This window comes from Cimex lectularius, unplaced genomic scaffold (assembly GCF_000648675.2).
Source record: "Cimex lectularius strain Harlan isolate CLEC.00 unplaced genomic scaffold, Clec_2.1 scaffold289, whole genome shotgun sequence".
In the NCBI taxonomy this organism is placed as follows: Eukaryota; Metazoa; Arthropoda; class Insecta; order Hemiptera; family Cimicidae; genus Cimex; species Cimex lectularius.
The window spans coordinates 344,380-358,591 of record NW_019392889.1 but is presented as its reverse complement, the minus strand read 5'-3'; the positions used below and the strand labels follow the sequence as shown (position 1 = coordinate 358,591).

Sequence of the window (14,212 nt, the reverse complement as noted above, 5' to 3'; positions counted from 1 at the left end):
AAGCAAACAAAAAAATTTTGATTAGTTCCATAAATTATTACAACTCAAAAATAAAACCATGTTCAGAGACATAACTAGTCAGATTAGAGCAGGAAAGTTGAGAAAATTTTGTTATACAAAAAACGAGGGGAAAAATCACATATTAAGAATCATTTACACTTTTTCTTGCGTTCTGCTAAGGTCTTAGACGTATTGCTTAATAAAGTTAAATAATTACAAACAGAATCACTAACAAAACTACAAGTAAGGTTTTTTGTGGAAACAGATACCCTTACTTGGAAAATTCACATGAAAATTAAATATTAAAGCCAGGTATAAGAGATGTAATGAAAAAACTGCTCTGAGTTATTGCTCCTGAATATGACGAGTCGAAGTATTCAGGAAAAGTAGATATGGTCATTATGTAACGAACACAAATTGAACATGACACAGCGGAATGTCAAGCATTAGGAGGAAAATGTGTTTAAGCGAGACAGACTTTAAAAAATGTTCAATTGGTATTCAGGACAGAGTCTATTTGATTTTAAGTCAAATACCTATAAACTATAGACATTTTCAATTAATATATTACCAATTTTTATGTAAATATGTAATGAAATTAATTATACAGCATGAATACACGCGTAACTTTATCTAAAATAAAGTCTTTTTTTGTATAAGGTCTTGTTATTAAAATCGCGTGTGTTACTAAAAAACGAAATTATTCTGGATAAAAAAGACGAATGAGAGAGAGAGAGAGAGAGAGAGAAAGAGCATTAAGAGATAGCAGGAAAAAATAAAGAAAGACAATGATTCAGAGAGAAAGAGCGTCATGAAATAGCGAAAGAAAAAAAGGATAAAGAAAGAGATTTCCTTTCAATCTCTTTCTGAGAGTGTTCGAAAGAACGATGAGAGATACTAAGGGAGCAATGAAGAAGTAAAATGACAGAAAAAGTGCAAGGGAGAGAGATTGAGTGTGCGTGTGTATGTGTGTTTTTAGAAAAAACGAAATTATGGTAGATAAAAAAAGAGAAAAAGAGGGAGTGAGAAAAAGCGTTGATAGATTGCAAGAAAAAAAATGGAAAGAGAGAGAAAAAAATTACGGGAGATATCAGTAGAAAAAAGGGAAAATGAAAGGTATTGAGAGGAAAAGAGATTTAAAAGAGCGCTGAGAGACAGCAGGAAAAATGAAGAAGAAAAAATGAGAAAAAAGTAAGAGGAAGTGGAGAGTGGGGAAAAAGTATTAGAATAAGATAAATAAAAACAATGAGGGAGAGAAAGAATGACAGAGTTGATTGTGTGTGAATGAGAATGTATAGATAGAAGAAAAAAGGAAAATTAATGAAATAGAGAGCAAGAGATAGTTTGAAAAAGCAATGAGAGAAAGCAAGTGAAAAAAAATTAGAGAAGTAGAGAGAGTGTAAAAGAGCGTTATGTAATGAAACTTTAATTTTTGCTGTGTCAGAAGGGTATGTTTATTTAAAATATATATTATCCACATGTCCATATTCTGTTCAAAAATAGTAGTGGTAAGAAAGAAAAAAATAGAAAAAAAGTAGTACTTGGATTATTATGATACAAGGAACATTTTCTTTGCACAAATAGGAATTGAGGAAGATTTTATAGTATGGTGTGTGTGTTTGTCTGTCTATGCTTTCCTATTTATATATTCTTCCAATCAAGACACTTCTTTGTTTGTTTTTTACTATCCTATATTTTCTTTTTTTTATATAAATGAAATTTCAACCAGTTTATATAATTCTTATTTTATTAACTTTTCATGTCCAGGTTTTCAGCTCCCCTCATCAATTTTTTACATTATTGTCATAGAAGAAGGCTTAATGTCCAACTACCATTTTGGAGTGTCTCTAGCGAAGGTTAAAAACAAATTTCAAATAGTTATTCCGAAGTAAAGTCAAATAAAATTCCCTGGGTTGTGTCGTATTCGAACCAAGGACCGTTAGTTTGCCAAATAACAGATGGCCTAATTGCTCGTCGACTTGTCGTTATTTGGTTTAAAAAAATTTGTTGGAGCTAGTTTGAATTAGTAACTATTGATTTATATAAGCTCAAATTTCTACACGGTACAGAAGTGAGCATATCACTTCTAAGAAGCCCACCGGTAATTCCAGCTTTTGTAATTTACAATAAATTACCGGCGGACCTCGAGAATCACCAACCCCGGGGTTGGCAGTTTGGGGTCAGACCTTGGGCTTATCCGTCCAGGTGCTGTTCTCCTCCAGGGGCTACCAGCAGCTAGGTCATTTCAGCCCCCAACGTAATCAGCCTCTCATTCAACAATCTCGATCACTCTTAATTACATTCTTTCCTATTTATATACTACTCACTCAGGGTGGTGGAGTATTTCATCTCGTTCTATTATCCTTGACACCTATTATATAACTAATTGAGATTCGATGAGGTGCTCGATATTCCGCTATCTTTCCTCTCACACTACACAGGCACTCCAATAAATACATTCACTCTCAACACACGCTAGGGGCATAAAAGTATTAGTACTACATACAATGAAATATCTGCCAAGTGTGTAGGCAGTATAGCTCACTCACATTTTGTACATGTTAATCCGTTTGGAATAAAATTCAATGGGGATCATCCAAAAATCAACCCGCATAAACCCTTACAATTTCATAAAAATTGGTCTCACGGTTTCGGGGTTTTGCCGGTAACAAGGAATCGACAGAAACTGAACCAAATTTATTCAGAAAGGTCTCACACTGCGAGTGGAAATTTTGACGTTGGAGGACAAAATTTTTTTTCTACTTCCCGTATGAATACAAGGCTTCCCTACCTTCGGTAGTTTTGACGCAAAAAACCCTGTTTCCTCCAAGAATCGGAACAAGGCACCTCCTCTCTAAGCACGATTATCGTATCGGGTGGCATTCCTTCGCGCTCTCTGGAGCCAAGGAGTTGTACCCTTCAATTAAGGGAGAAACAGCAACCTTCCTCTACACGCCGGACACAGCCTTTGGCCCAAAAGTGTCCGTGCGTCAACCTTAATCGGATGAGGATTACCTTTCTTCTATTAGTCAGATATTCAGAGCACAAGCTCTTGATATGAGACTGCCTCTCTCCTTTAATGAAGTTCTTTTGGCAGAGGATCATCCGGCGGTGGTTAAATCCAGAGGTTAAAACAATTCGATTATATTTTGTTTATAAATATATTTGTATTTGATAATAATATCTGTCGGTTGAGTGTAACTCATTTAAACGCAGCATTTTCAAGTAAAAAAGTGAAAAATGGCAAAAAGGAGGGAAAATTCAAAAGGTGGGGTTGAGATGGGAAGTTAATGTCCGAGTGGATCGAGGCCACGATAGCTCAAGTGTAGAACAGCGGCGAATCTATCCGAAGATCGTGGGTTCGAATCCCGCTAGTGACACTGACTTTTTATCTCAATTAAAAACCTTAATTAATTGAAATTTTCAAGTATATTCATTATTGGGTTAAACAGAGAAGAAATTAATTTAATTTTTACCGTAATGTCAATTTTCTCATGCGAAAATTAAAATTGGAGTTTATGAATAAATTATTTGTTGTTCATGTAATTTTATGTTAAAAAACATGACATCCTGTTAGGCAAGTTTGACCTCGTAAAATAAAATGCGTGTTAAGGTTAAAAGGAAGCAATCCGAATATATAGTTTTCGAAAATTGCCATGTTAACAGCCCGATTATTTTCAATTTGTGTTGAATTTCGATTGTGCGAAATTAATGTTGGTTCGCTCTTGAGAACAAGTTGGCAAATATTTTCCGATGGTCCCTGCGGTCATTCAAGACCTTAGGAAAGGGTTAACATTTTCACGAATTATGGAGATGCAGAGGCGTCAATGAACATTCACCACACTTGACCTGATTTCTCTCGTCTTCGCCTTGACTCCGGACGGCGACACCGCCCTTTCTTCCGACTCAGGGTCCGGATTTCCTTCTTATCCCCTTCACATTCACATTTCGGCTGGAGTGCGTAATCCAGAGGGATTTAAGACAAATCCCTGGGCGAGACAACCCCAAGGAGGACCTCATTCCGGTATTGATTGAAAAAGCCATTTAAAAAAATTATTGGACAAGGTTTTCTTTAATCGGTGTTTTGTGTTCGGTGATATATCTGACCTTTTTATTATGTGCTAGACCGCTACTTCTTAGTCAACTTTATTTACAACTTCAATTTTTCATACAACAATAACTAATTTATCTAATGGAATTGTATCAACAGCCGAAAGTATTCAATAGAGGAGTTGACAATTTAAGCCATTTTTCATGTATTTGGCTTCATAGTTACCGATCTTGGTCTGCTAATCCTCGATGAGTTCAGTCAGACACGTTTCGGCATTTCGCCATATTCAATGTTATGTTGTGTTTATAACCCTGACAAAACTACCACTGAAGATGTCGAAATGTCTAAACACGTACGACTTCGGAGAGAGATTTAGCGATGATAGGCAGACGATCTCTATCAAATTACATCATCACCTCGGACCTAAGGTGAAAATATCACAATTACAAATGGTTGTGTTTTTTATGGAGGGAAAAGTTCTTTGATTAGACATTACTAATCCAATGAAAGTCGATGAAGACCCTCTCACTCTACACATTTACTTTTATACATACAGTCACTCTCAATATACACACAAAAAAACACAAAATGAGATATTTACCAAGTACTATATTAAGTAAAGTCGATGCCGTCTTCAAGTATAATTCTTATACTGGGTAGTATTCCTACACGCTCTCTATATGGTGCCAAGGAATGATACCCTTCTGAAAACATCCACACGTCGAGCAACCTTTCCAATCTAAACCAAAACAATAGTTAAGAATGTTTAGGAAAAGTAGGTTTAACTATCCTGCTAAGATGGCGAAATGCCTAAACGCCTCTTACAGATTGACTCTGTAGACAGGCAGGATAGACAGTCCTAAGATCAATCAGACTGACGATCAAATCACATCATCATCACGCAGACCACAGGAGGAAATCTCACAGTTAAAAAATAGTTGTGTTTTTAGGTAGGGAAAAAGTCTGTTAAATGTGGTTAGACAAACTATATTTAATCCATTATATTTAGTGGTATATTTACCAAATTATTCTTTTTATGTGAGGTAATGGTTGAAATGAAAAAGTTAGAGTCACGAGCGGGATTCGAACCCAAGACCTTCGGCTAAATCCGCCGCTGCTCTAACCACTTAAGCTATCGTGACTTCGATCCACTCACTCACTGTAAAAAATTAAACAACACACACCAAAAAAGCCTAATAACCAAAGTGAACAACCAAAGAGGAAAAATGGAATAAAATATCTACACGAAACAGAAACAAAAAATACAGAAGTTGTCAAACCCAACTTTGACCTAATAAAAAAATCCAAAAGAAAGAAATAGTCAACGTAAAAATCAAACGAAATACCGAAAAAAGACAATAAACATAGTGAATAACCAAAGGAGAAAAACTGAATAAAATATCTACACTAAACGCTGGCAAAAAAATACGAGAGTTCTAAAACAAAACTTTAATCTAATAAAAAGCACAAAAAGAAAGATTCATCGTAAAAATCAAACAAACAACACAAAAAAAAGACAATAAACATAGTGAACAACCAAAGAGGAAAAATGGAATAAAATATCTACACTAAAAAGAGACAAAAAAATTAAATGTAAAAATCAAACAAAACTCGCAAAAATACAATAAACTTATGGAATGACCAAAGGAGAAAAATTGAATAAAATATCTAGTCTAAAGACAGACAAAAAACACAGAAGTTATAAACCCAACATTAACCTAATTAAAAAAAGCCAAAAGAAAGAAATAGCCAACGTAAAAATCAAACGAAATACAGAAAAAAGACTATAAACATAGCGAATAACAAAAGGAGAAAAATTGAAACAAATACACTAAACACTGGCAAAAAAATACGAAAGTTCTAAAACAAAACTTTAACTTAATAAAAAACACAAAAAGAGAGATTCAACGTAAAAATCAAACAAAACACACACCAAAAAAAGACAATAAACATAGTAAACAACCAACGAGGAAAAATGGGATAAAATATCTACACCAAACAGTGACAAAAAATACAGAAGTTGTAAAACCCAACATTAACCTAATAAAAAACCCAAAAAGAACGAAAAATTCAATGTAAAAATCAAACAAAACACATAAAAATTACAATAAACATAGTGAATAACAAAAGGAGAAAAATTGAAACAAATATCTACACTAAACACTGGCCAAAAATTACGAAAGTTATACAACAAAACTTTAACTTAATAAAAAGCACAAAAAGAGAGATTCCACGTAAAATCAAACAAAACACGCCAAAAAAAGATAAATAAACACAGTAAACAACCAACGAGCCGCTCTAACCACTTGAGCTATCCCGACTTCGATCCACTCGGACACCAACTCCCCTTGAAAAATGGCAAAAGGAAGTGAAAATTCGAAAGGTAGGTTGAGATGGACACCAACTTTTTCATTTCAACCAAAACCTCACAAAAAAAGAATATATAATTAATCTAATGAAGCCCAACTCAGCGGAAAAGAAAGACACAAAAGAAGCAGAAGAAGCTCAAACGAAATTACTAAAAAACAGTAGTGCTAGTCTGTCCTGCTGTATGTATTTTGGGACCGTGTAACTATAGAAAAGATTTAACCACTGAAATCGGTACTGCTAATCAAGTTCCTTGAAGAACTAAGGCTCCGGTGTGCTATAAGCACAGAATGGGGGATACAAGAGCTCTTAAAGGGCGTAGTGTAATATACACCCCGATTAATACATATACATCTACATGTAACACTACGCTATTTCCTAGCAACGAAAAAAATCTATTTGACTCATTTGTCCCTGACATCTTGACATCTGCTTACTATGCCGCTGAACTTTGTGCGGTAAAGCAGTTGGTAGGATTGGACAAATCGCAAACTATAAACTGTTCGTAACAATCCTGACCATTATATAAATATGGAATTAGGTCTTGAACTAGCACACATATTTTGATTAGGGTCAACTGGCTAAGTTTAGTGTTAGCTGCAAATAATAACAAAACTTCCGAAGAGATCTTTTGAATCACAACGAATTTTTCATTACCTCGTAAAGAGTATTGCAGAGGTAACTGGCTTCATATATTATCCCGTTTGGGTTTCGAACCTTGCCATTTTTTTCTTGATGTAAGTGTGGTGGAGAAGCACAAAAGAGACATAATTGAGCGTTGGGAGAGTAATCTCTATTCAATTAACATCGACCGATGGGGTCCGTTTTCAACCCCTTCTTTAGGTGAATTTCCTCTATTTATTTATGCAAATATTATTTCCTTCAAAATATTTCCATTGAAGGAAAGAATTATAGTGCAGTTAAGACTATCGGGAAACGCAAAATTTAGATTATTTTATAACGGCATTGCATATTCCTTTGACTACACAAAATTATGCATAAACTGCAATTTGAAGGTCCGGAAGGGCAAAACTTTGGCACACATGGTAGAGCTCTATTTTATTAAGGGAAAAATATTTACAAAACTGGTTAAGCAATGCACCACCATCGTCCAATAGTGACGAGAAATTAATATGGTTAATAAATGAGAGTTGGGATAATGACAAAATAAATTATTTATTTTACTTTACACTGGGTGTATTGAAGTTGAGAGCCGTGTGTTAGATGAGTGATGCCGATGTATATAAATTTATGTACATTAAAAATTATACTCTACTATTATATAATTTTTTATTATATAATAGTAGAGTATAATTTTTTTTGTCATTTTCTCGATAAAAGAAAATTATGCCCTTAATTTGTATCATTGTTTTATCAATAAATATTTGTTTATGCTATGTTTTAAATTGGAAATATCAATTAGAGGTAAACACAATTAATCTTTAAACCAAAACAAGGATAAAGGATTTTTCAGTGTTTACTTTTTACGGAATTTCAAATGTTTATTCAGTCTCATTTGAATTCTGAAGCGATAAGTTTAGTTTTCATCTTTGTTTTCTTAATTTCAATTTTTAGCCACTTAGTGCTGAGGATGACGCGCGTGGTGTGGAACTTATTGATGAAGGACGTTCCATCAGGTATGCGGCTATTGCTATCTGTGTTCCTTACGAAACTCTGCGATACGCGGTTAGACGTTTACGAAAAACTGGGTCCTACCATAGAAGGAACTGTTCTGGACGCCCAAGGGTAACAGAACCACAGGATGACCGTTTGACTTTGAGAATGTTGCGAAACTGCCACATTAACCTTTGTTCAAGCGATTCATCTACTATAGGTGTCTAAATTTCTGAACGCACTGCTCGAAGAAAATTAAATCAGTGGTTTTTCACCCCGTATTGATCGGAACACAGAGATGCACGGCACTCGTTCGCTCGAGAACACTGCCATTGGTCTTTGGACGATTGGTCTGCCGTACTTTTTACAGCTGAGTGTAGATTTGGTCTACGATCTCCAGGTGAGCGTGAAAGAGTGTGCAGAACAAGAAATGAAGCCTAATTTTTCTCAGAGCCTACCTTTTCAACATAGCTCAGGGATTGTATGGGCGGGAATTTCAAAGGAGTGTCGCACAGAGTTGGTTGTTTGTTCGTGAAGGGTCTTAGCCTACTCGCCATGAGGATGAAATTTTGGAACATCCTTGCCTATCCTTGATGAAATCAGCGACAATCCTATTCTAATGCCCTGTAATGCCCGTCCACATGTCGCTCGCATAGTTCAAACCTACTTTAAACAGCATAACATCAGGGTCTTAGTCTAGCCAGTCTGTTCTCCAGACCTGAACCCTATCGAACATTTATGAGATAACCTCAAAAGACGAATAGACGTCCATCACTTCCTGATACACCCCACTATCTTGAAAGGACTCTTCGTGAAGAATGGGCTAAAGTCCAGCAAGAGGCATTTCTAGACTGGTAGAAAGTATGCTGAGGCGTCTTCGAGATGTAATTAAGGCAAGTGGAGGAAATATGCGACATTGAAATGTTAATTAAAAATCTAATTAAATCAAATTTTATCTGTCAGTATTTTTGCGTTTTTCTCAGCAATTTACTTCTTTTTACTTTTTTAGAGAAAGGCTCAGTTATTAAACGTTAAAAAACGTGAAACTTTGATTAATATACAAAAATATATATAAATCAAGTTATGTTACAAGTGAGTGGAATTTTTTGCCTGTCAGTGTATTATGCTTAAATACAATAAAAATACTCTAAGTCTACATCTAATTTAATGAAGGTCGATGGAGTAGTCAACCAGCATCGACCTTCTATAACACTACACATCTTGTCTTATAAATGCAATCAATCTCAATATATACAGAAGGAAACACAAAACGTGATATCTACCAAGCACTGTATACTCCAAAAATCGGAACAGGAGATACAAAGCTGCCGGGTTCGAGTACAATCTCATATATGGTGGCATCCCTACACGCCCTCTATATAGAGCCAATGTCACCTTCTCATTACTGGACACACATCGAGCAACTTTTCCAGTTTAACTATCCGTTACTCTTGATGGATGGCACATGATTTTTGGGTTTATATTGAGCCTCAGTACGACCTACAGTTGCTTTGCTATAAAAAGTTGAAAAATGCCCACAGCCAGATAAGCTTACCGACCTGCTGTTACCCATAGTCCTATAACCACGTCCTGGCAGGCACCCACTGTCGCGTGAACCCCGGGCAAGGATATGTAAAATTATCCAGGGTCAGGGATACAGGGATCAAGAAAGTTCAGAATTGTAAGGTTAAAATCTTACTTAATTATTAAAGTTTGAAGATGGATGACACGTTTATTAAGTAATTTCTAAACCTATAATTATCCGGTCCGCCTAGCCTCGTGTTTTTCTCTTATTTCATTTAAAAGTGGTTAAGGTGTTTATACCTCGATCAATCAATCAACGAGACAAGCTCCGCGGCCAATATTGGTTCGTTACTTTATGAATGAAACAAAATTCAGTTTCAAGGCTAGTCACAAGAAGCAGGTTTCAAGTTTCGGTCTCTTCAGTCTCAAGTCATCACGCAATGTATAAAAAAACAGAGTTTATTTTTAATATAGCTTTAATTTATCTCTTCAAAATGGGAATAAGGGTGATTCGATACTCATACGACAAAATTCGTCAGATGCTTCTACACCTCAAATGCCACAGAAACTTTCGTATGAATACCGTCAGATTCTCAACTCTTTGGCAGATATTCAATATTTTATGTTTTTCAACCAACCGCGGTTTTCGTCAAAAATCAACTCATATCTCTTGAACTATTCATTGCTGTGGAAATTCAAAAAAAGCATTGAAAAGAGGGTTAAATTTCCTTTAAGAAGACACCCTTGTTGAACTTGTAATTTAATTTACAGTAAGAAAACAAATACTAAATATTTCAAAAAAACTGCTAAATTTACAATTTGTAAAATAAACTGAATTTGCAAGCTTGGAAAAATTCACGGTACAGCTTGGCAAATTTCCTAACAACGTATTCGTTTAATAAGCTTTCTAGCGGTATATTCTATTCTCTAATTCATCGAACCAAAATGGAAAAATGTTGTGCTAAATGGAAAAAAGTGGTGACGATGTGAAAATGGGGGGTAAGTAATCCGACTTTTTGACCTAATCAACATTTATTTCCCAATTTTAACCTAACAAAAATTACAAAATAAAAAAATTAAACAATCAAACAAAAAAAAGTAAATCCAAAAAACACATAAAAAAGAAATAATGAACATAGAAAACAACCAAAGCAGAAAAATAGCATGAAATATTTACGCTAAACTAAAAAAAGAAAAGTTGTAAAACCCAAATTTAATCTGATAAAAAAAGCATCAAAAGAAAGAAAAATCCAACGTAAAAATTAAATTTTAATCCATTTACGTTTAGTTGTCTAATTGACCATTTCAATTATTTCAATTAATTATGCAAGGTCTTGGTTAAGATGAAAAAGTTAGTGTCACGAGCGGGATTCGAACCCACGACCTTCGCCTAAATCCGCCGCTGCTCTAACCACTTAAGTTATCGTGACTTCGATCCCCTCACTCACTGTAAAAAATTAAACAAAAAAAACCTAATAAACAAAGCGAACAACCAAATAGGAAAAATGGAATAAAATACTTACACTAAACAGAAACAAAAAATACAGAAGTTGTCAAACCCAACTTTGACCTAATAAAAAAATCCAAAAGAAAGAAATAGTCAACGTAAAAATCAAACGAAATACAGAAAAAAGACAATAAACATAGTGAATAACTAAAGGAGAAAAACTGAATAAAATATCTACACTAAACGCTGGCAAAAAAATATGAGAGTTCTAAAACAAAACTTTAATCTAATAAAAAGCACAAAAAGAAAGATTCAACGTAAAAATCAAACAAACAACACAAAATAAAGACAATAAACATAGTGAACAACCAACGAGGAAAAATGGAATAAAATATCTACACTAAACAGTGACAAAAAAATACAGAAGTTGTAAAACCCAACTTTCATCTAATAAAAAACCCAAAAAGAACAAAAAATTCAATGTAAAAATCATACAAAGCACATGAAAAATACAATAAACATAGGGAATAACAAAGGAGAAAAATTGAAACAAATATCTACACTAAACACTGGCAAAAACAATAGTTCTAATACAAAACTTTAACCTAATAAAAAGTAAGAAAAATTCAACGTAAAGAACGAACGAAACACATAAAAAAAGACAATAAACATAGTGAACAACCAAATTACGTGGAATTTTTTGTTTTTTAGTAGGTTGAAATCGGGTTTTACAACTTCTGTATTGTTGTTATTTTTTTATTTATGCTGATGTTTAGTGTCAGTATTGCAGATAAAATGTTGAATATCTGCAAAAGGGGTGAGAATCTGACCACGGTTCATACGAACTGTTTTGTTTCATTTGAGGGTGCATCTGGCAAATTTTATCCTACGAAAAGCGAACCACCCTTTACTGAGAAAATTTTAAAATTATAATAATAATTAATGTATCAATGCACATTTGATTTACATGTAGAAACGCTGATTTGCGATTACATCAAGCTCAACGAGCCGGATCACTAGCTTGTGTAAACAGGTCGCACGTTGATCCCTGAAACAATGGCAGCGTTTTTGTTTTCCATTTCAGCTTTTACTCGTGCGATAATTCATCGCGATCATAATTGTTTTGTCTTTCTTAGTTAAAAAGTTAGAAAAAGGTTAAGAATCAATCACAAGCGCGCTAGTTACTAACTTGATATTTTGTTTTTTGTTCGAGTTCTTAAACTTGCAAAGCTTTTAAGAATGTGAACACTTAAAAACGTGATAGGCATGTTTTTTCATCCTTAAACATTGCCCCAACAGGGTTTGAAATTTCGAACAATTGCCTCACATAATTCAATCGAAATTAGATAGTTTAGCTGCTGGAAGGCGAATGATTCCGGTCACGCTTGGCTCGAGTTAAGAAACAACCTGAAACCTCTATCAGAAATGTTCGTTTTGGGCAATTTTATGGTCCTATCTTATTACTACATGTGACCCGTACTGACCACCACTATTTATTTTTATACTAATTAGATTTTAAATTATTACACAATTTGTCGGAAAAAGTTACGCTAAAATTTACGTTTGAGGAATGATAATGAAATTTCTATAGCAATTCAAGCCATAGGTTTTTTTAATACACTTTAGTACTCGATTTAATCTTAATTGAATACCGCTTCTAGTCTTATGTTTATTATTTGATCAAGTAATATTTTGTAAATTTATTGACAATCATCTTGATATTTTATTTTATACAATTTTTTTTAAATATCTATCTGGGATCCTAGGGGAAATATTCCCAGGAAGGAAGAAGGGAGAATTACACAACTCCACGATTCACCTCTTAATCTTCGTAATCACAAAAGTACATGCCTTTTTCCGCTTCCTCCAAAAGAAAGAGCACCGCTTCCGTTCCAATGCCACACGGAAACAGGTGGCAATCAGTTTTTGTTTTTGTTTTGTAAACAGCCAATTTGACAAAATAATAACCAAGTTTGGAATTTTGTTAATTGGTCACGGGATAATTGACCGAATCCTGCGTTGAGAGCAGATGAGCATTGATGACTGTCGATTTTACACCTTTTTCACCATTTTCTAGAAAATATTATCGAACTGAAAAAACAAAAATAAGACTCGTTCTAGCTGAATAAATCATCTATTTGCTCATAGCAGATTGAAGAAACGTGCGACGTGTAATTATTTTAATAACATTGAATCACTCAAATGCAATCGCAAGTCAAACGTCCAACAATGCAGTATTTTAGTTCCCCTTGACCCAATATTTTTTTCTCACTTTAATAATATTGCATTGACCGTAACCGATGCTAATCTGAAAGCGATATGTCAGATGGGTGAGCACCACTTTCCAGCTGAAGTGCAATTGAAACTTGAGCCCACTCGATAAAACGATTTTTTAAACATTTTTTTGTGTCAGATAAAGTTTATACAAGGAATAACAATCTTTCTTGAATCTGGGTTCCCGAAAGACTACTTGTTCGGAATGTCCTGGGTTCGAGTCCTGGTCGTCACACTAATTTTTCAACGCAATTAAAATTTATAACAGTGATTATTCGGAGATCGTGAGATGCGGTTTGGTGTGACGTAGGTTTTAGAAAAACATTTTCTTTATCGTGCCAACGTTTCGATCTTTATTGAGATCATCTTCAGGGCCTGGGAAATATAAACACTGTTTAAATTTTACAAAATGGGAAAAAATTAATTTATACAATGCTAGAAATTTTAGATTAAAAAAACAAAGAAATAAATAAAATGAATTTATACAATGCTAGAAAATTTTAGACTAGAAAAAAATGAATTTATACAACCTAGAAAATTTTAGTTTTAACAAATGAATTTATACAACGCTAGAAAATTCATTTTTTTTATTCTAAAATTTTCTAGCATTGTACAAATGCATTTTTTTATCTAAAATTTTCTAGCATGGTATAAATTCATTTTTTTAATCTACAATTTTCTAGCATTATATAAATTCATCTTATTTATTTATTTATTTTTAATCTAAAATTTTCTAGCATTGTATAAATTTTTTTTTTAATCTAAAATATTTTAGCATTGTATAAATTCATCTTATTTATTTATTTATTTTTAATCTAAAATTTTCTAGAATTGTATAAATTTTTTTTTTAATCTAAAATATTTTAGCATTGTATAAATTCATCTTATTTATTTATTTATTTTTAATCTAAAATTTTCTAGCATTGTACAAATTC

At 33.7% G+C, this 14,212-nt stretch overlaps 1 protein-coding gene across 2 annotated transcripts in view; it reads right to left on the bottom strand.

Annotated features, from left to right (window-relative positions):
* Nucleotides 1–14,212, bottom strand: part of LOC106666473 (scavenger receptor class B member 1-like) — a 99,224-nt gene that overhangs the window by 22,276 nt on the left and 62,736 nt on the right. The gene's annotated exons all lie outside the window — the stretch shown is intronic.